This window comes from Thamnophis elegans, chromosome 6 (genome assembly GCF_009769535.1).
Source record: "Thamnophis elegans isolate rThaEle1 chromosome 6, rThaEle1.pri, whole genome shotgun sequence".
NCBI lineage: Eukaryota > Metazoa > Chordata > Lepidosauria > Squamata > Colubridae > Thamnophis > Thamnophis elegans.
This window is the reverse complement of record NC_045546.1, coordinates 6,939,397-6,962,452: the sequence shown is the minus strand read 5'-3', so window position 1 is coordinate 6,962,452 and position 23,056 is coordinate 6,939,397. Positions and strand designations below refer to the sequence as shown.

Below are 23,056 nucleotides of genomic sequence, written 5' to 3'. Positions count from 1 at the left end.
GCCGAGGTGGTGCAGTGGTTAAATGCAGCACTGCAGGTTACTTCAGCTGACTGCAGTTCTGCAGTTCGGCTGTTCAAATCTTACCGGCTCAGGGTTGACTCAGCCTTTCATCCTTCCGAGGTGGGTAAAATGAGGACCCGGATTGTTGTTGGGGGCAATATGCTGACTCTGTAAACCGCTCAGAGAGGACTGAAAGCCCTATGAAGCGGTATATAAGTCTAACTGCTATTGCTATGCTATTGCAATATTGCAAATGTGTGAGGAAAGAAACCATCGGACAAAACTTCACCCAAATTGGAATAAATCTGTTTCTTATGGTTGGTCAGCTTCCATATGGGTGGACTGCAGCTTCCAGAGTTCTCAGCAATAGCCATGTTGGCTGGGGAATTCTTAGGATTAAAGCCCACACACCTGGAAATTCCTTAGGTCAAAAGAGGCCACGTTAGAGAATGCATAATTATTAATTTTAGATATATACCACTACCCAATCCCCCAATGGCTACTCAGGGTAGTTTAAACCAATAAAGCCACAATTAAAGTAACATTTCTTATTTAAATAATGTTGGATCGGCTAGTGTTCAGCATGTCTCTTGGTCCAGAATGCAGTACTTGATATGGAGATGGAGCTATAAATACAGAATACAAAATAATAGAGTTGGAAGGGACCTTGGAGGTCTTCTAGTCCAACCCTCTGCTCAAGCAGGAGGCCCTCTACCATTTCGGACAAGTGGCTGTCCAATCTCTTCTTAAAATCCTCCAGTGTTGGAGCACCCACAACCTCTGAAGGCAAACCGTTCCACTAGTTAATTGTTCACACTGTTAGTCGTTAAATGGATCACTGCAGTTGTTAAATGAGTAACATGGTTGTAAAGTGAATCTGGCTTTCTCCATTGTCTTTTCTCATCAGAAGGTCGCAAAAGGGGATCATGTGATCCTGAGACATGCAAATGTCGTAAATATGAACCAGTCTGAATTTTGATCACGCGAACGCGGGATGTGTGTGCAGCAATGGTCAGAAATGTGAAAAACGATTGTAAGTCCTTTTTTCAGGGCCATTGTAACATTGAACAGGCATTAAATGAATCATTGTAGGTCGAGAAGTACTTGTACTCTAAGAAGTAACCCACAATAGCACTTAGCAATAGCACTTAGACTGGTGGTGGGATTCAATTTTTTTTACTACAGGTTCTGTGGGTGTGGCTTTGTGGGCGTGGCAGGGGAAGGATACTGCAAAATCCTCATTCCCTCCCCACTCTCAAAATGTCTGCTACCGGTTCCCCAAAACCTGTCAGAACTGGCTGAATATCACCTCTGACTTAGACTTATATACCGTTTTATAGCCCTCTCTAAGCGGTTTACAGAGTCATCCTCTTGCCCCCAACAATCTGGGTCCTCATTTGACCCACCTCGCAAGGACGGAAGGCTGAGTCAACCTTGAGCCTGGTGAGACTCGAACTGCCAAACTGCAGGCAGCCGGCAGTCGGTAGAGGTAGCCTGCAGTACTGCCCTCTAACCACTGCGCCACCGCGGCTCATACAATGTTTCCTTTATTCTGGTTTCTTCCCTTTTCCCCACTATTCATCTTAGGAGGGAGGTGTGTGTGTATGTGCCTCTTTTTGATGTATATTTGCTAAATTAATTAATTTGTATTACCACATGTTGAAATTAGCAATCAAGGCATAATACGCGATTATGCATTTTGTTCGCTCGCCTGTAGCTATTTCAAAGGGCTTAATGATCGGTATAATCAAAGCAGTTAATTTAATAAAAAAAGAGACAGTATTTTCCCAATTCTCAAAACCTCTGATTATCAAGCGGATAGGTTCATTCACAGATTTGTGATGACAACGGAAAACAGCAGGATGGGCTGCTTTCTAGAAAGATCTCCTTTGTAATGTGTTGCTAAGGATCACAATGTTTACTGGAGATCTGTGCAAATATGTTCGTCTATTAAAGTGTATTTTTAATGGATGCCTGCCTACGGCAAGGAAAACAATCAGGAATGTTTGTCAGTTTAACTCAGTTAATGTTTTGCTTGCTGTAACTCCTGCAGAGAGAAGCAGCTTGGCGTTGTGGTTAAGGTACAAGGCTAGAAGCCGGGAGGCCGTGAGTTCTAATCCTGCCTTAGACACAGTGCCAACTTTACGCCAGTCACTCTCTCTCAGCCCTCGGAAGAAGGCCATTGTGACCCACCAGCAGCCAGCGGAGCTGGGAGCAGAGTCGGACAGTGAGGAGGTTCAGGAGGAGCATGGGCCAGTCCTGGAGTCTGGGGAAGGCTCAGACGAGGGCTCTGCGTTGGAGGCAGAGATGAGACCGAGGCCGTCTGGCAGTGTCTGGTTAGAGCCTGTTCCCAGTGTGCGCATGCGCAGAGCTACCAGAAGAAAATAACTCAGAAATCAGACTTGGAAGCAGTGACGTGAGGTGAGGTTTATGGCTGGTGAGGCACTGACACAGTGGTGGGTTTCAAATATTTTTAGACTTGTGGACTTCAACTCCCAGAATTCCACAGCCGGGCATGCTCAGTTCCGATTTAAAGTGACAGCATTTGTTTTTCTCCTTTGCGAAAAAATTTCCTTCATTCTTTTTCTTCTCCCTCCCCCTCCTTCCTCCCTCTCTCCCTCCCGCCCCCCTCTCTCAAACAGACACACGCACACAGAGAAGTTGGATTGGACTATCTCTCCTACCCCCTTCCCTCTCTCACTCACTCTCTCTCAAACAAACACAAACACAGAAGTTGGATTGGAACCGATCCGAGCCTTTGATTGCAGGTGGAGCCACTTTGCCTTTTCAAACTTGTAATCAGTGAAGCTTATATAGTTTTATCCAGCTGTGTGTGTGTGTGTGTGTGTTTGAAAAGGCAACGTGGCTCTGCCTGCAAATCAGACTACACATGGGGAGGGATCTACACTTGAGGATGAAGTTTGAATTCTTCTCCCTCCCTCCGACCCACAAGTACCTTTTCCAGCTGTTTCAGAGAGGATTTTAACTCTGCTCTTGCCTGTCACCACGAAAAGAAAAAACATGTAAAAGGAAAAAGGCAAGAGCTGAGGTCAGGCTGAGCTAGTTGCTGCCATGGATGACTCTGCTTAACTGTTTAAAAAAGCCTCTAAAAAGCTCCCTCTACAGGGGGAGGCAGGAGAACGACGTGCCTCACCTACATCAGGGATTTTTAGGTTTTTAACCCTTGCTTAACTCTGCTCGAGTGATCATAAAACGCCTATCGTCAGACTAGATGAGGCACGTTGTTCTCCTGCCTCCTCCTGTAGAGGGCGCTTTTTAGAGGCTTTTTTAAATAGTTAAGCACTAAGCAGAGTCGTCCATGGTGACTCTGGCAGCAACTAGCTCAGGCTGACCTCAGCTCTTGCCTTTTTCCTTTTACATTTTTTTTCTTTTCATGCTGACAGTGGTGAGGCTCTGCCTCCCCTGCCTCCCTTGACTGCATGTCCCTGCTCGTGACCCGTCAAAACCGCCCTCGACTAAGCCGCGCCTGATTAAACCGCGTCGCTGATGTCATCAACAGGGCGACAACAGCCAGTGCGGAGAAAGAAGGGCGCTTTAAATAGCGCTTTGAAAGCAAGCCGATTCAACTTAAGGTAAGGGTTAGGTTTAGGGTTAGCTTTAGGGTTAGGTTTAGGGTTAGGTTAAGGGTTAGGTTTAGGTTTAGGGTTAGGTTAAGGGTTAGGTTAGGTTTAGGGTTAGGATTAGGTTTAGGGTTAGGTTAAGGGTTAGGTTTAGGGTTAGGTTTAGGGTTAGGTTAAGGGTTAGGGTTAGGGTTAGGGTTAGGATTAGGTTTAGGGGGGTTAGGTTTAGGGTTAGGTTTAGGGGTTAATTTTAGGTTTATGGTTTACAGCGTGCTTCTGTCTCCGCACTGTTGTCGCCCTGTTGATGACATCAGCTACGCGGTTTAGTCGGACGCAGTTTAGTTGAGCGCGGTTTTGTGGTGGAACCGTCCCTGCTTGGGAGTAAAGTCACAGGTAGAAGGTGATTGGCCCCTCCCATAGAAAATAAAAGAGGAGCAAAAGGGGAGTGGGCTTTTGCAGGAAACAATTCGTTGTGATGAAACCTGTGGTATGGTTGGTGGCAGAGGTGGGTTGCCCCCGGTTCGGCTGAACCGGTAGTGGAGTTCAGGCCTGTGTCGCAGAACCGACAGCAACCCAGGCCTGCCACGCCCCTGAAACCTGTTCCCTCGCTGCTGCTGGGCTGCAGCCATTTTGGATTTTAGTGACTGCGCATGCGCGAAGAACAATTTACATTGAACAATGCATGCACGCGTTGCGCGTGGGTTGCGAACCGGTAGTAAAACTGGCACCAACCCACCCCTGGTTGGTGGATAGAGGATCTTGCTTCTTCTAAATTGAAACTTACTAAGAGCCCGTAGATATTGAATTGGGAAGGTACGACTGTGTTGTATGAGTGGAGCTTTTCATTCAGAAAGTGAACACTAAAACTTGAAAATTTGTCCCTCAGTGTTTGAGTTTCCCAATCAACTAAAACAATAAGCAGGAATTGAATTGAATCACTTTCTGACCTGGGTTTGACAGGGTTAACTCCGTGAAGGATGGTTTCCTTTGTTTCTGCATGGTATTTTGGTAGTTGAGGGCATCAAAGATTTGTTTTGACATTGCTTTGACAAATACTTAACTGGCACAAATTTATAAAATGTCCACACAAACAAAAGCAGCTATGGAATGGATTTGCAGGTTTTGCTAATAGGGCATTTTGATTTTGGCTTAGTGTGAAGCATGAACTCAGTTACTATGATTAACTATGATTTATAGCTTATTAGGTTACAAAGGATGAGCTCAGATGATTCCTAGAAAGCTAAACAGGGCCTATAGGAGATTCTTTGAGGACTATCCCAGTGGTGGGATTCAATTTTTTTACTACCAATTCTGTGGGCGTGGCTTAATGGGTGTGGTGTGGCTTGGTGGGCATGGCAGGGAAAGGATACTGTAAAATCTCCATTCCCTCCCCACCCCTGGGGGGAGGGTACTGCAAAATCTCCATTCCCACCCCACTCCAGGGAAAGGATACTGTAAAACCTCCATTCCCTCCCCACTCCAGGGAAAGGATACTGTAAAATCTCCATTCCCTCCCCACTCCAGGGAAAGGATACTGTAAAATCCCCATTCCCTCCCCACTCCAGGGGAAGGATACTGCAAACTCTCCATTCCCTCCCCACTCTAGGGAAAGGATACTGTAAAATCTCCATTCCCTCCCCACTCCAGGGGAAAGGATACTGTAAAATCTCCATTCCCTCCCCACTCCAGGGGAAAGGATACTGTAAAATCTCCATTCCCTCCCCACTCCAGGGAAAGGATACTGCAAAATCTCCATTCCTTCCCCACTCCAGGAAAAGGATACTGTAAAATTTCCATTCCTTCCCCACTCCAGGAAAAGGATACTGTAAAATCTACATTCCCTCCCCACTCCAGGGGAACGGATACTCTAAAATCTCCATTCCCTCCCCACTCCAGAGAAAGGATACTGTAAAATCTCCATTCCCTCCCCACTCCAGGGAAAGGATACTCTAAAATCTCCATTCCCTCCCCACTCCAGGGGAAAGTTACTGCAATATCCCCATTCCTTTCCGATAAGCTGGGACTCAGGAGGCAGAGAATAGATGGGGGCGTGGCCAGTCAAAGGTGGTATTTACTGATTCTCTAAACTACTCAAAACTTCTGCTACCAGTTCTCCCTAACTGGTCAGAACCTGCTGAATACCATCTCTGGACTACCCATGCATCCTGGAGTTGGGTGGGGGTCTTAATTAGGGCTTATTTTGTGTGTGTGTGGGGGTAGGACTTATATTGGGCACACATGTAAAAAATCAAGCTAGGACTTAACTTTTGGCGCAGGTCGTATTTTCGGGGAAACATGGTCATTATAAAACTTACATCAGATTCATCGTATTATGGGATGCTCAGGAAGTCTTATTACTGTTAGCTCAACATATTTTTTAAAAAAATAATGTACTCGTGTTCAGACCTTGTGTAACAAAGCAAAAATATATTCAAACAGCCAACCGTTGCTTAGAAGTGAGCGAAGAATTGAACATGGTTTTTCTGTTAAGTGCAGGAAAGAGCGTAAGAGGGTTAAAACCTTGACCAATTCAAAAGTGGGCCGTTCTACATTCAGAATAACCTGTGTCCCTTTTTTCGGGGGGGGGGGTAGATTTTAAAAATATATTGTCAGCCCATCTGTATGTTTTATGATCTGTAAAATGCCTAACGCTCTGAATTACCGTCTGCAAATGGCATTATCAGGCAGAACATTTGTAATTCTTTTATCGCAACCGTCAAGAATGAAATACATTTTGCCTGCTTTATTCATGGATGTCATAATATCGCTTGGAACTTGAGAAAAGGGTGATAATTTCTTCAAATGATTATGGAGATGGACACTTTGTGATTCAAGAGGGGAAAAAGGGAATAAGTGGAAATGGGAGAAGTCCACAATAAAGACAGAGAGAGACTTCAGTCTTTTGAGGACAACATTTTAAGGTCTAATTTGTGTGCGGCTGAACTAGAAGACCTCCAAGGTCCCTTCTAGTGCTATTCTGATTAAACTATAAAACAATCCAAGAGGAAGTAGGCCATTTTTAAAAATAATCTGTTTATCTATCCCTCTATCTTTCCTTCCTTCCTTCCTTCCTTCCATCCATCCATCCATCCATCCATCCAACCATCCATCCATCCATCCATCCATCCATCCATCCAATGGCATTCTCTCATGTCATCTCTCTCTCTCTCTCTCTCTCGCTATCTATCATCTTATTTATCATTTTATCGCTATCTATCTGTCTATCATCTATCTATCTATCTATCTATCTATCTATCTATCTATCTATCTATCTATCTATCTATCTATCTATCTATATCATCTTATTTATCATATCTCCCTCCATCCCTATCTATCTATCTATCTATCTATCTATCTATCTATCTATCTATCTATCTATCTATCTTTCTATCTATCTATCTATCTATCTATCTATCTATCTATCTATCTATCTATCTATCTATCTATCCATCCATCCATTAATCCATCTATTTATCCTATCTATCTATCTATCTATCTATCTATCTATCTATCTATCTATCTATCTATCTATCTATCTATCTATCTATCATCTATCTATCTATCATCTTATTTATCATATCTCTCTCTTCCTCTCCCTCTCTCTCTTTCTCTCTCCCTCTCTCATCTTATTTATCATTATCTATCTATCTATCTATCTATCTATCTATCTATCTATCTATCTATCTATCTATCTATCTATCTATCTATCATCTATCATCTATCATCTATCTATCTATCTATCTATCTATCTATCTATCTATCTATCTATCATCCATCCATCCATCCATCCATCCATCCATCTATCTATCTGCTGCACAATTTCTTCTCATGGAAATCTACGTTTTGGTGAAGACCCTCTCATGAAGATTTGTTCTGGAGACCTCAGGGCAGATAATGGGGGTCTTTTGTGTAATGGCAACTAGATGAAGAAATTCCTTTGGAAAGTATCTCGACTTTCACCATCCCTATGTCCCTGAGGCTAATGTTTTCAAATGTTTCTCCCCTTAACATTTTTGGTTGCGTTCTACTTTAATTGGGTTTACCACAGTTTCCCACTTTGGCTGGTGGCTGATATGATCACATAAACAGCTCCTGTGCCTTGGGTTAATTCCTCCCTTCGCTGTGCCTGTGATTAAATTCCATATTTCATTTACTGGATGCTGGAACCATGCGCTGTTCACTAGCCTATGATTCAGTAATTAAAAAGCATGAGGAACTTGGCAATTCCGATTAGAGAGCTATCGGAGAACACAGCTATAGTAGTACAGTATGTGATCAACAACTGAGAATGTATTTTAGCAGGGACTGAATGTGAAACAAAGACTGTTAAAACAACATTTTAAGTTTCGTGGTTTACAGGAAGTAAGAGAAAGATCCACCATTCTCTCACTCAGAGCAGTGATATCTAAACTTCGTGCCGCAGTGATTGCAAACCTTTTTCTAAAGGCGTGCCAAAATTGTGTCCGTGCGCGATATTGGGTGCATGTGCATGCCAATACCCACAATGGAAGGCGCCCCACCCACATGTGCATGTGCACACAAATCCCTCCCCCACATGTGTGTGGAGTTAGGGCGGAAAACGGTCCAACAGGCCAACGGAAGTTCATTTCCAAACTTCCGGTTAGCCCATTGGGCCTGTTTTTTGCCCTCTGGAGGCTCTCCTGAAGCCTGGGGAGGGCGATTATGGCCTCCTCCGGCCCTCCAGAAGGCCGGGAACCAGCTGGCTGGTGTGTACATGCGCCGGAGCTGACAGCACATGTGCCGGCAAATATAGTTCCGTGTGCCACCTATGGCACACGTGCCATAGATTCGCCATCATGGTCCTACCATGTTTTCCACCAAAATAAGACAGGATCTTATTTTCCTTTGACCCCCAAAATAAGCGCTTGGCCTTATTTTCGGGGAGGTCTTATTATTTTTGAGGCACAGGAGGCGGCGAGCCTGGTCACCTCATGGCTGCTGCTGTGTTGCAATATTTTTGGGGAGGGCTTATTTTTAGCACATGCGCTCAAAAGCCTGATTGGGCTTATTATCCGGGGAGGTCTTATTTTCAGGGAAACAGGGTAGTTAGGGAGTTTGCTCAAATACAGGTAGTCCTCAACTTACAACAATTCATTTCGGGACCATTCAGTTACCACGGCACTGAAAAAAATGACTTAGGACCAGAGGTGGGTTTCACAGAAGTCTACCACTGGTCTGTCCCACAGACGCATGCTCGCTTACTTCATGAGCGTCTGTGCCTTCCGCGCATGCCCTTTGTTCGCGCATGTAGCTGGCACGTATGCGCCCGGCTTTGAAAATGTAGCTAAACAGAATGGCCTAGAGCCAGGTTGGGTGGGCGGGGCAGGTCGCCACTACTGGTTCGCCCAAATTGGTCCGAACCAGCTGAATACCACCTCTGTTTATGACCGTTTTTCACACTTATGACCATTGCAACATCTCTGTGGTCTGATCAAAATCAGATGCTTGGCAAGTGACTCGTGTTTACGATGGTTGTAGTGTCCTGGGGTCATGTGATTAATTTTTGGGACCTTCTTATAAGCAAAGTCATTGGGGAACCCCGTGATCAATTGATTATTTCCTTTCAAGACAATTTCAACTTGTGGTGATCACAGAGATGGGCCTTCTCCACGCTGTGTCCATTACGTGGCATCAGATCAGTGTCAACTCTTAGGAACCATGTAGCTTTTTCTCCAGGTCAACCTGGCCCCAATACTGCCCCATTGCCACTGAAACTGAATTCCTCTATTCCTTCCCTCCCTTCTTTTTCCTTCTTCCTTCCTTCTTTTCTTTCTTCCTTCTTCCCGACCTCCGTTCTTCTTTCTTTCTTTCTTTCTTTCTTTCTTTCTTTCTTTCTTTCTTTCCTTCCTTCCTTCCTTCCTTCCCTCCCCCTCCCTTCTTTTTCCTTCCTTCCTTCCTTTTTTCCTTCCTATTTTTTCCCTTCCTTCTTTCCTTCCTACCCTCCCTCCCTTCCTTTTTTCCCTTCCTTCCTTCTTCTTTCCTTCCTATTTTTCTTCCTTCTTTCTTTCCTTCCTTCCTTCTGTCCTCTCTCCCCTTCCTTTTTTTCCCTTCCTTCCTTCTTTCCTTCCTTCCTTCCTTCCTTCCTTCCTTCCTTCCTTTTTCCTTCCTATTTTTCTTCCTTCCTTCTTTCCTTCCTTCCTTCCCTCCCTCCTTTCCTTCTTTTTTTCTTCTGTCTTATTTTTCTTCCTTCTTTCCCTCCCGCCCTCCCTTCTTTTCTTCCCCCTCCCTTTCTTCTTTTTTCCTTCCTTCCTATTTTCCTTCCTTCTTTCCTTCCTTCCTTCCCTCCCTTCCTCCTTTTCTTCCTTCCTTCCTTCCTTCCTTCCTTCCCTCCTTCCCTCCCTCCCTTCCCTTTTTCCTTCCTTCCTTCCTTCTTTTTACCTTCCTATTTTTCTTCCTTCCTTCTTTCCTTCCTTCCTTCCTTCCTTCCTTCCTTCCCTCCCTCCATCCTTTCCTTCTTTTTTCCTTCCTTCCTATTTTTCTTCCTTCCTTCCCTCCCTCCCTCCCTTCTTTTCTTCCTCCCTCCCTCCCTTCTTTTTTCCTTCCTTCCTATTTTCCTTCCTTCCTTCTTTCTTTCCTTCCTTCCTTCCCTTCTACAGAGAGCTTGGATCTGACTCATATTAATAACAATTGCAGAATTCCTGGGACATGTGATCCCTTTTTAGGACTTTCTGACAAGCAAAGTCAGCAGGGAAGCTAGATTCACTTAACAACCATGTTATTCAGTGGTGGGATTCAGCCCGTTCGCACCACTTCGAGAGAACCGGCTGTTAACTTTCTGAGCAGTTTGGTGAATGGGTTGTTGGAAGAAATCATTAGGGCAGAGAACCGGTTGTTAAATTATTTGAATCCCACCACTGGTGTTACTAGCTAAACAACTGCAGTGGTTCACTTAACAACCGTGGCAAGAAAGGTCATAAAACAGGACAAAATCCACCTAACAAACATTTCGCTTAGCAATAGAAATTTTGGGCTCAATTGTGGTCATAAGTCGAGGAAAAAAATATCAGCATCAATACCAAGGCAGAGATTTACTTGACATAGTTCCTAAAAATATAACATATCAGCTGATAACCCAGCATAGCCCGGGTATATATTTATCCCAATCCTGTATTAGAGGGAGCCCCCTTGTGGAATACTGCCGTTACAATGTCAACTCCACTGTGCTGTTCAGTAGAAGCCATTTTAAGGCACAACAGGCTGTATCTTAACAGAACTTGAATCCAAAATGCACACTATCACTGTCAAAAGAACTATGACTTAACACTATAGATATAATTCATTTCAGCAGCTCAGGTGTTCCTCGAGTTATGCTGGGATACACACAGACATATACACATGCACACACAGACACAAACATACACATGCATACACAGACACACAGACACACACATACACGCACACACAGAACCAGTTTGTCAGGCCTGCAATTCCTTTTAGAATTTTGGCCTGCCACACTTTCTCTTAATTCATTATGCTGTTTCATTAGTATAGTTGATGGGAGCGGAGGAATAGAAAGGAGTAGGATTGTGGAATGTGTTGTTGTCATTCTTTTCTAGAAGACCAAGGTCATCTTTTGTCTCTGCACCTTTGCACCTGACCGAAAGCAGCTGGGTGTAGATGCCAGCATGGAAGAAGAAGTTTGGACCATGTGATGGATTGTGGGTGTGGGGACAAGATCATGAACTTTTAACTGGGTGGGATTCTGATGTAACATCCAGAATTGGGATTCCACAGATGTGCTAAGATGTCTGCTTTATTAAATTGGAACCTTAAGGATCATTTTGCCTTGGACTCTGATTTAATTCTACATGATACTTGGAACGCTGACACAGAATATATATATATGAGTCCATCACGACAGAAACCCAATATTTTTACTGTTGCCTGTTATATTTGTGTTTTTTTTATTTCTGCTCATAAATAAAGAAATAAAGGGAGACTAGTATAGATCTATTTCAAGCTATTTAGCTCTCATCAGCTAGCCATACCCTTACTGGGATTCGAACCTGTGCTGTATTGCATCTTAGGCAAACGTTTTAGCCTTTATGCCACAGGTCTCCTCCTTATCAGGAGATATACATACATACACACACACACACACACACACACATATATATATATATACACACACACACATATACACACACACACACACACACACACACACAAACATACATATACATATACATATATACATATATTTCTTATATTGAATCAAATCATGTTGAGATATGTCCTTGGAAGTCGTTCAATTCTGTTCCTCTATGTGTTTCATCCCCTTTGTTTTGTGACTGTAGAATTATACTGAACTCCTATCCTTTAGTGTGCATCTATTCTTTTAGTTTATATATTCATTTTTATTTGTTTTATTCTGTGTCTGATTGCAGGCCTTATGGCCGTAATAAAAATTTGATTTGATTTAATATGCTGGTTTACTACTCAAAAGCCTATCCAAAGCATTTCCAAATGAAGGACAACTGTTTTCTAAAGATGGCTGTTACACCACAGGCGATGTAGTAAATGGAATTATTCCCAGGAAATGCCATATTGTGGTTCTTTATGGCAATGCATTGAATAAACAGTTTGCATTATGTACCCTTACGAGATGGATGTCTGTTGAAAGAGGGGAAAGAAATATTATCCAGAACAAGCAATGGATGGAAACTAATCCAGGAGAGAAGCAAACTAGTACTAAGGAGAAATTTCCTGACAGTGAGAACAATTAATCAGTGGAACAACTTGCCACCAGAAGTTGTGGGTGCTCCAACACTGGAAGTTTTTAAGAAGGACAATCATTAGTCTGAAATAGTATAGGGCTGTGATGGTGAATCTATGGCACGCATACCATAGGTGGAATGCAGAGCCCTCTCTGCAGGCACGCAAACTGACGCCCCAGTTCAGCTCCACCACAGATGTGCGCAGGCCAGGGGTGGGTTGCTGCCGGTTTAATTACCGGTTCACGACCTGCGCATTTCAGGCATGTGCTGCGTGCGTGTACACTTTTCAATGTAAATTGTTCTTCGCTCATGTGCAGAACAATTGACAGTGACCTGCGCATGTGCAATCAATAAAGTACAAAATGGCGGTGGCCCAGCAGTCGCGAGGGAATCGGTTCGGGGGTGTGGCGGGCCTGGGTTTGTGCAGGTTCTGCGTCCTGGGCCTAAATTCCACTAGTGGTTCAGCTGAACCAGGCCAAACTGGGAGCAACCAATCTCTGGCATGTGCCTTTCGCTGGCCAACTGATTTTCATGCGTGGGGTTGGGTGAGTGTATGCAGGAAAGCGCATGCATGCGCAGGGTGGTTAGGGGTGGAGTTGTGCACATGTGCGGGGCGGAGGGGAGTATGGGGTGGATGTGATGCTCCCCCCACATGGCCTGTTTTTGGTCACAGGAGGCTGCAGGGAGGCCTACTAGGCCCAAAAAACGGGGCGCCGGTGAGGGTGTGCTTTGTGGGTGGAGGGGGGAGTGGGGGGGTCGCAAGTGCATGCAATATGGGGCGGGGCGCAAGTTTGTCACGAGTGCATTGCATTATTGGTGTGGGCACGTGTGGGCACTGTCCAGTGATGGGTTTCAAAAATTTTTAGAACCTCTTCTGTAAGTGTGGCCTGCTTTGTGGGAGTGGCTTGCCAGCCATGTGACTGGGTGGGAGTGGCTTGTCGGCCATGTGACTGGGTGGGAGTGGCTTGCTAGCCATATAACTGGGTGGGCGTGGCCAACTTGTAAAATGTGGTGAAACTCACTTAATGCTCTTGCTTAGCAACCAAAATGTTGGCTCAGAAACTCTGGCATTTGAAGCACACAAGTCTTAAAGCTGTCAAGTTACAAGACCTTTTCACCCCTAACCCTTTAGAAAAAAAATCCCCCAGGGGTGTTCAAACTTGACAGCTTTAAGACTTGTGGACTTCAACTCCCATAATTCCTCCTTTCGCTCTTCATCTTGATGATGTGAGGACAGTCGGGGAAAGGCAGCTGGAACCGGTTCTAAATGGCACTGTAGATTTGTGGAACCTCTTCTGTGGAAGAGGTTAGAACTGGCAGGAACCCACCCCTGGCACTGTCGCATGCGCATGTGCGCCCTTTCGGCACACAACTACAAAAAGGTTAGCCATCATTGGTGTAGGGTCTCCTGCTTGAGCAGGGGGTTGGACTAGAAGACCTCCGAGGTCCCTTCCAACTCTGCTATTCTGTGATGAGTTTCTGATTAACATGGAAGATTGTTTTTAGGAAAAGTGAATCTGGTTGTGGGGGAGACTGTTTGGTGAATACTCTTTTTTCTTTTCCAGATGGCGGTTTCAGGCGGGTCTGACCCATCGGAGTCGCGTGAGCATCAGGAGAAGGGGAAATCGGTTCACGATTACTGTTCCACCGAGAACGTTGCAAAAGTAAGCTGTTAAGGAAATTTTGATTTTTATGGATTTATTGAAGCAGTTTATGCCGCTTCTTTTCTGACAGGAAACTAAAAACGGGGAGGGGGGGGACACTATTAAAAAAAATAAAAATAGAATCCTAGTCAATCAATAGATTGTGGGCCAAAGGTTAAAATAGATGATTCCAATTTTCAACCCATGTGAAGCAGCAACTAACTAACCAATTTATAATTTCTTTCTTTGATTATATCAGGTTTCATTTTTGCTCCGTTGTATCGTATTGTATTGTATTTCTCCACTAGCAATTCATAGCATCACTTTGAGTCATGCAACTGTTTTCATGATGATTTTACAGTAATTCCTTTCCCCTCCTCCCTTCCTTTTCTTTTTCCTCTTCCTCTTCCTCCCTTCCCCTTTCTCCTTCCTCTCTTCCCCTCCCCTCCTCTCCCTTCTCCTTTCCTCTCCTTTCTTCTTTCTTCTCCTCTTTCTCTCCTCCTCTTCTCTTCCCTTCCCCCTTCCCCTCCTTCCTTCCCCTCCCCTCCTCCCCTTCCTTCTCCTCCCCTCCTCTCCTTCCTTCTCCTCCCCTCTCTTTTTCCCTTCCCCTCCCCTCCTCTCTTCTCCCCTCATCCTTTCCCTCCTCCCTTCTCCTCCCCTCCTCCCCTTCCCCTCCTTCTCCTCCCCACCCGCTCTTTCTCCCTTCCCCTCCTCTCTTCTCCTCCCCTCCTCCTCTTCCTCCCTCCCCCTCCCCTCCTCCCCCTTCCCCTTCCCTCCTTCCTTCTCCTCCCCTCTCTTTCCCCCTTCACCCCTCTCTTCTCCTCCCCTTCTCCTCTTCCCTTCTCCCTCCCCCTCCCCTCCTCCCCCTTCCTCTTCCCCTCCCCTGCTTCCTTCTCCTCCCCTCTCTTTCCCCCTTCCCCCCTCTCTTCTCCTCCCCTCCTCCTCTCCCCTCCTCCCTTCCCATCCCCCCTTCCCCTCCTTCCTTCTCCCCTGCCCTCTCCTTCCCTCTTCCCCTCCTCCCTTCCCTTCCCCTCCCCTCCTTCCTTCTCCTCCCCTCTCCTTCCCCCTTCCCTTTTCCCCTCCTCCCCTCCCCTCCTCCTCTCCTCAATATACTCTGAGTTAGCAGCTTTCTTGGAGGCAAACCCAGGACAAGATCCCGAATTGCTTGCATTGTACGCATAAATAAGCAGCGGGTTCCTCAAGGCAAAACTAATATATGGGCAGCCTCCTTTCGCAGCTGCTTTTCACTTTAGAACTCTGTTTGGCTCCATTAGCAAACACTGGTCAGTTTCCCGATAAGTGGGCAGGAAGACAGAATGCTCAGGGAGACAAAATTACTTTTATATTGACATAGTAATGATCATTACAGTTGTGTACATCTCAGCAGTGAAGGTGAATGGACATCCAGGTTAATAACACTATTTCTTATTGTCACAGTTCTTCTTCTGCAATGAAGACGAGTTTTCTAGCCAGGGTGGTTAGAACAGTGTTTCTCAACCTTGGCCACTTGAAGATGTCCGGACTTCAACTCCCAGAATTCCCCAGCCAGCATTCGCTGGCTGGGGAATTCTGGGAGTTGAAGTCCGGACATCTTCAAGTGGCCAAGGTTGAGAAACACTGAGTTAGAAAGTAAAGATTTCCATTAATGTGATATGGTGTTTTTATAAGTTTAGAGTTTGGCTAAAAAAAAACAACAAACCAAATCTCAATTCTTTTGTTGGAAGAAATGTCCATCTGGGTTCAGTTCCAAGCGGGGGGAAAAAAACACTGGATTCATGAAAGTTGCTTGGAAAGAAGGTTTATTGATGGTGGACAGGACCACATGGGTTTGAGATCCTGGGGGGGAAGGAGGGGAGATGCTGAGAGTGCCTGGGTTTCATTCCCTCTCTGGGCTTTTGAGTTTGAGCTTGTATTCTGATTGGTTGGAAGACTCCCATGGGGCCTTGCAGGGGCAACTCTGTAGGCTGTCCTGAGTCCCAGGCTCGGTTGATTCTTGCTGTGTGATGATGTAATGAAAGGGCTTTGGGATTCCTATTATGGCTCTGCCTGAAGGAGGTAGATCTTTGTTATGTAGAATAGATTGGCCCAGGCCTTGATGGCCCATTGACAAAGGGGTGTGTGGGAGTGAGTTTCTGCCTCCGTTTTAGGGGGAAATATTCTGCTGTTTTAATATTTCCTAAAATATTTCGTTTTCCTAGGAGAGGGGTGAGTGCCAACTTCCTACACTTTCTTAAGTGCTTAAATGAGTTTTGACTTTCTGGTCTTTTTCTTCCTCTTCTTGGCTCCTTTCACAATTTTTTTTTTAAAAAGATGGATATTTTAATATCCATAAAAGGAATATTAAAGTCAAAAGGGAAGAAAATAGAAGCCGGTGGGTTGAAATGATTAAGGATCATCTCAAGGTTATCTATTATCTTTGCTTCAAAATTAACACGATGGAAAATGCAAGTTATTCGTGTCCAGAATATTACTGCATGATAAAATCTCTAGCAATACTTCAACATTAGTTACAACATCATTTGCCTACTTCAGCTAAATGGTAAGTATGGTTAGAGTTGCTTAGTGTCAGGATAGGAGAAAGTGCACGGTTGTTAGGCTAGGTTGGGAAATGAAATAAAAAATAAATAGATGAAACAATGACAATCCAATGTCATTGCTAAGAAAACACCTGGACATTGAATGGCTATTATTTGAAAAATGTTTGTGATTATCCATCAGTTATCACACAATGAATTAATACAGTGTAGGAACTACAAGGAGGGGTGCGATAGAATAGAATAGAATAGAATAGAATAGAATTTTATTATTTGTATGTCGTCCTTCTCCGGGAGGACTCAGGGCGGCGAACAATTCAAGGGGAAAAAGGGGAACATAAAAACAAAATACAAATAATAAAAGCTGCGATGACTCAGCAGTTAAAAGATGCAGAGCTCGTCATCTGGAAAGCTGTGTTTGAGATCTGAGTGCTGCAGGACAGGGTGAGTTCTCATTAGGTGTCTCAACTCCTGCCAACCTACCAGTTCGAAAGCATGCAAATGCGAGTAGATAAATAGGTACAGTACTACTTCAGTGGCAAGCAGGGGTGGGTTCCTGCCAGTTCTAACCTCTTCTATAGAAGAGGTTCCACAAATCTACCATGCTGTTAGGAACCGGTTCCAGCTCCCACCCCCTGCCCATCCGCACCATGCTTGCCCCGCCTGCTGCTCACTGGTTGGCTGGCTCACCAATCGCCCCGCCCACATCTAAGAGTCCTATCTAAACCTTAAAGTCTTAAAGCTGTCAAGTTTGAACATCCCTGGGGTTTTTTTCCTAAAGGGTTAGGGGTGCAAGGGTCTTGTAACTTGACAGCTTTAAGACTTGCACACTTCAATGCCAGAGTTCCTGAGCCAACATGACTGGAGGAGGAATTCTGGGAGTTGAAGTCCACAAGTCTTAAAGCTGTCAAGTTTGAACACCCCTGTTTTTTTTCCCTAAAGGGTTAGGGGTGCAAGAGTCTTGTAACTTGACAGCTTTAAGACTTGCGTGCTTCAAATGCCAGAGTTTCTGAGCCAACATTTTGGTTGCTAAGCAAGATCGTTTTTAAGTGAGTTTCACCACATTTTACAAGTTGGCCACACCCATCCAGTCACATGGCTGGCAAGCCACTCCCACCTGGTCCCATGGCCAACAGGCCACACCCACAAAGCAAGCCACACCTACACAAGAGGTTCTAAAAAATTTTGAAACCCACCACTGGTGGGACGGTAACAATGTAGACATGCTGGCCACATCACCATGCATTGAAGCATCTTTAGACAATGCTAGCTCCCTTGGCCAGGAAACAGAGATGAGAAGCAGCCCCTAGAGTGAGGCACAGCTGGGCAGGGGAAACTTTTACCTTTGTGTAATTATCCACCAATTATCACACAATGAATTAATACAACCTAAGAGTCACAAAGATGATCCGAGTGAGCAGATAATACTTCTCAGTGGTGGGTTGCACATTTCGTTACCACTGGTTCGCTGTGTGCCCGCCCGCTTCGCGTGCATGCATGCACCTTCCGCACATGCGGCCAGCCTTCCGTGCATGCCCTTTGCTCACGTGCATGAGCCTCTTCTGTGCATGTGCATGTGCCTGGCCTCAAAAATGTGCCTAAATAGGACGGCGAAGAACCGGGGGGGGGGGGGGGGACAGGCCCATCCGTGATTTCCGCTATCGGTTCTGGCCAACTGATCCGAACCGGCTGAATGCCACCTCTGATACTTCTACTTTTAAAAATTTCAGGGCCAATACAATTAGCTGAAAGGCAGCAGGGAGAAAGCTGGTTATTCCTTTAAAAAGCATACACGTAGTAGCCCAGTTTGAATAATGCTGTCAGCCACCTTTGACTAGAAGGGCGGAGGAAAATCCAGGTGGAATTAGGGGAAGGTAACTTTGCTTCAGTGCTGAGAACCACTTTGGAGAAGGCCATGTCTTGTAATGTATTATTTTGGGGGAAATTGCTTTGCAATTGCATCCCCCACCCCAGCCGCAGGAACGGAGACTCCATGCATAATTTATCTGCTTCTGACTTCTATTATACTAAGAGGGCACAAAATAATGAAAGAAAAGCAGATGTTGTTATGGCAGCAGAGTCGGGCAGTGAGGAGGTTGGGGAGGAACATGGGCCAGTCCTGGGGGTTGAGGAAAGCTCAGACGAGGGTCCTGTGTTGGAGGCAGAGAGGGAGCTAAACAGCAGTGAGGCAGAAGAACAGCTGGAGCTTGTTCCCAGTGTGCACATGCGCAGAGCTGCCAGAAGATAAGAACAACTAAGAAATCAGGGTCGACTTAGGAGTAAAGCCACACCTTGGAGGTGATTGGCCCATCCCAGAGGAAACAAAAGAGGAACAAATGGGGAGGGGGCTTTTGCAGGAAACAATTCGTTCATTTGGTCGTTTCAAGAGAGGAAAGTTCTGTTTGTGATTATAAGAGACTCTGTGCCAAATGTTGCCTTGCCCTGCGTTTGGAAACTAGTTATCTGGCAGCTCGCCAAGCGAGATAAGGTGCGTGTTGATAAATATTCCTCGGAAAGACTGTTTGCCAAGCCTTGCTGACTGTGAATGAAAGGAATTCACAGTCGTGTAAATAAAAGAGGTTTTGCAGGGACCCAGACTCTGCTTCATGCTTGTTAAGGAAGCCTAGATCACAACAGTGGTGTCCTTATGGGTCACAACAATTGTAGGTATAAAATACGAGGCAGACGCACCTTAATCCTATTGGTAACCATGGGTCCACTTAGAAAGGCACCCCTAATTGTATTGAATCGGATAAGAAGCTCCTCATATTGGTAACCTACGGACTATAAAAAGAAAGATTTTAAGGGTTTTTATTAAGGCATTTGCATCATTTGGATGGCAGATGCCGATCGTTGTTCTGAGCAAATCTGCACCCGGGAACAGTTCAGATGGGAAAGAGGCCTTGCACGGCACAGATGTTGGATAAAACAGGCATTTGGCAAACAACATGCATTGCTTTCTTTAGAAAAAGCAGATGTTGTGTAGAAAAGCAGGACCTCTTTCTGGGCACTGTTTTCTCGGGTGGAAATGGTCTGTCTCCAAAACTCCAATTAAGAAAACAATAGCTATGGTGGGAAAGAGAAATGTTAGATTGTCAGCTGCTGGGGCGGATGGGTTCCATCTTTGTGCTCCTGGGAAGCTGAGCATCCAAGCCAAGTCCAAAAATGCCAGGGAATTCTGGAAGCTTCACATTCAGACAACTCAGCCATCAATAAACATATAGAGGTCAACCACATTTACACGCCATTTAAAAGAGACAATAAAAGCTAAGAAACAAAAAGACCAGAGTGCATCAGAGTTGGGTTGCTCCTAGTTCGGCCTGGATCGGCCAAACTGATAGTGGTGGCGGCGGAAGACTCCACCCACCCACCCAGACTCTTCTGCGCATGCGCACATGAGCGAGCACGGGCGAACTGATAGCGCCAGGATTTGAAACCCGCCTCTGGAGTGTATCCCTTCCAGCAACCAATACCCAGATAAGCAGGGATTAACACCAGACAAACAATTAAGCAGAAAACAATACTTCATTAAGGAATGACCAAGGAGAAAACCACACATCTACCCACAATGGCAGGGCAAGCTACTGTATATAAATAAGGAGAACATCTCAGATTCGTTCACCCTGATGATGTTCCCTAACTGGGTAATAAAATGTCTGCATGCAAACCACTGAGCTTAGAGAGCACCAAGGACTCCATTTATTCCTTATGTGTTTGGTTTTTTAGATTTCTACTCAACTGTCCCTCCAGAAGCAAACACCAAAACCAAAACAGTGTACGTAGCACCTCCTTGTAGGGCAGGGTGCGCTAAGAGATAGCAATTGTTGCAAAGTCATCTAGGGAATTTCCACGAATGCGGGTGGTCGTGATTGCTCAGATCAACACTGCTGAAATATACTGGCAGTCCTTGACTTACGACCACAATCGAGCCCAAAATTTATGTTGCTAAGAGAAACAGTTGTTCGGTGAATTTTTTCCCTATTTTATGATCTTTCTTGCCACAGTTGTTAAGTGAATCACATGAGGGGAGAGGTTATTAAGTGGACAATACGGTTGTGAAGGGAATCTGGCTTCCCCATTGACTTGTCAGAAAGTCGCAAAAGGGGGTCACCTGACCTCTGGGACACTGTGACCGTCATAACTATGAACCAGTTGCCAAGTGTCCGAATTTTGATCTCGTGGTCATGGGAATGCTACAATTGTCATATAAGTGTGAAAAATGGTCGTAAGTAATTTTTTTCCAGTGCCGTTGTAACTTTGAAACATCACTAAAGGAATGTCTATAGAGATTCTCAGTCATCCAAGTCATGGTTGTCCCAAAGATGCTTTTTCAGGGGGCAGCGGGACTTCCTTGTTTTTTCTTTGAAGATGTTTTGCTTCTCATCCAAGAAGCTTCTTCAGCTCCGACTGGATGGTGGAGAATGGAAGGATTTATACTTCTTGCAGACAGCTGGTCATTTGCGTCCTTTTAGAGAGTTGTTGAGGCCACTTGGTTTTTTTTTTCTTTGCCCATAATATCGTAAAGGTAAAGGTTCCCCTCGCACATACGTGCTAGTCGTTCCCGACTCTAGGGGGCGGTGCTCATCTCCGTTTCAAAGCCGAAGAGCCAGCGCTGTCTGAAGACATCTCCGTGGTCATGTGGCCGGCATGACTAAACGCTGAAGGCGCACGGAACGCTGTTCCCTTCCCACCAAAAAGGTGGATCCTATTTTTCTACTTGCAGTTTTACACGCTTTCAAACTGCTAGGTTGGCAGAAGCTGGGACAAGTAACGGGAGCTCACTCTGTTATGCAGCACTAGGGATTCGAACCGCCGAACTGCCGGTCTTTCTGATCGACAAGCTCAGCGTCTTAGCCACTGAGCCACCGCGTCCCACACATAACGTCGTCAGAGCTCTAATGATGGATTCTGAGTTTTCCAATCCCTGTGTTTCCCCCCGATTGCTTTCCTATTACCTTTCAACAAATACACAGAAAGCAAGATTTCTGAAATGGCACATCCTGTATATAATTGCCTTATTTACATCACTGTACTCATCTTCGGATCCCTTTTGATGTGTTTTGAATTTTTACAGTGAGTCGAAAGGCAATTATAATTGAACAGACTATGCTCAATTGCTCTGCCTTCTGTAGTTTTTAATGTCAGCTGCCGAAGATAACCACGAAAGTCAAATACTATTCTGCCCTTTTCTTTAAAGGTTAAATTTGGTGTTTTTATTGCAGCTTCCTGACAGTGCTGTCCCGCAGATTAAAACCTGGAACCACATAGGATAGAAGGAAAAAAAAGAAACAGACTGTAAAATTCACCCCAATTTTAATGCTATGGAAAACAACGAATAACTCTAAACACACAGCCCCAGACATCAAATCCTGTCCACAGATACCCACGGTATTTGTTGTTTAGAAACAGCAAACATTAAAAATAGCTCTTTAAAACAAACAAAACCTATAACATTTTAAAAAATGCGGCCTTGGAAATAAACGTCACTGGCCTGTGGCCATCCGAGAAATGAGCTGTTTTAAATGGCAAATTATCTACCCATTGAGAAATCACAAGTGTATCGGATCGAGGTAGCCTCTCGATAAAATGATTTTAAGTACAAATGATGTTTTTGCATAATGTTCAGATGGTCTTATGTTTCCCTGAGAATAGAATAACAGAGTTGGAAGGGACCTTGGAGGTCTTCTAGTCCAACCCCCCTGCCTAGACAGGAAACTCTATACCACTTCACAGAAATGGTTGCCCAATCTCTTCTTAAAAACTTCCAGTGTTGGAGCATTCACAACTTCTGGAAGGCAACTTGTTCCACTGATTAATTGTTCTCACTGTCACAAAATTTCTTCTCAGTGCTAAGTTGCTTCTCTCCTTGATTAGAGATATTGGAACACTGCTATCATGTCTCCCCTAGTCCTTCTTTTCATTAAACTAAACATACCCAGTTCCTGCAACCATTCTTCATATATTTTAGCATCCAGTCCCCTAATCATCTTTGTTGCTCATCTTTGCACTCTTTCTAGAGTCTCAACATCTTTTTTACATCTTGATGACCAAAACTGAATGCCGTATTCCAAGTGTGGCCTCACCAAGGCCTTATAAACTGGAATTAACATTTCACGTGATCTTGATTCTATCCCTCTGTTGATGCAGCCTAGAACCGTGTTGGCTTTTTTGGCAGCTGCTGCACACGGCTGGCTTCTATTTAAATGGTTGTCCACTAGGACTTCAAGATCCCTCTCACAGTTACTATATTGAGCAAAGTACCACATAAGAAATGAATACAAATAAATGGGAACAGTAGGACAAGGACGGTAGACACACTGGTGTATTTATGCACGCCCCCTTACAGACCTCTTAGGAATGGGGTGAGGTCCATGGTAGACAGTTTAAGGTTGAAGCTATGAGGGTTTGAGGATGCAACAGCAGAGTCAGGTAGAGCATTCCAGGCGTTGACCTCTCTGTTGCTGAAGTCATATTTTCTGCAATCGAGTTTGGAGCGGTTTACTTTGAGTTTGTATCTATTGTTTGCCTGTGTATTATTGTGGTTGAAGCTGACGTCGTCG

General features: G+C 44.7%; 1 long non-coding RNA gene across 1 annotated transcript in view; it reads left to right on the top strand.

Annotated features, from left to right (window-relative positions):
* Positions 1-23,056, top strand: part of LOC116510573 — a 108,289-nt gene that overhangs the window by 22,956 nt on the left and 62,277 nt on the right. The window contains exon 2 of the long non-coding RNA XR_004255655.1: positions 13,885-13,983. This is a non-coding gene — a long non-coding RNA (uncharacterized LOC116510573). The remainder of the gene's footprint in view (positions 1-13,884; positions 13,984-23,056) is intronic.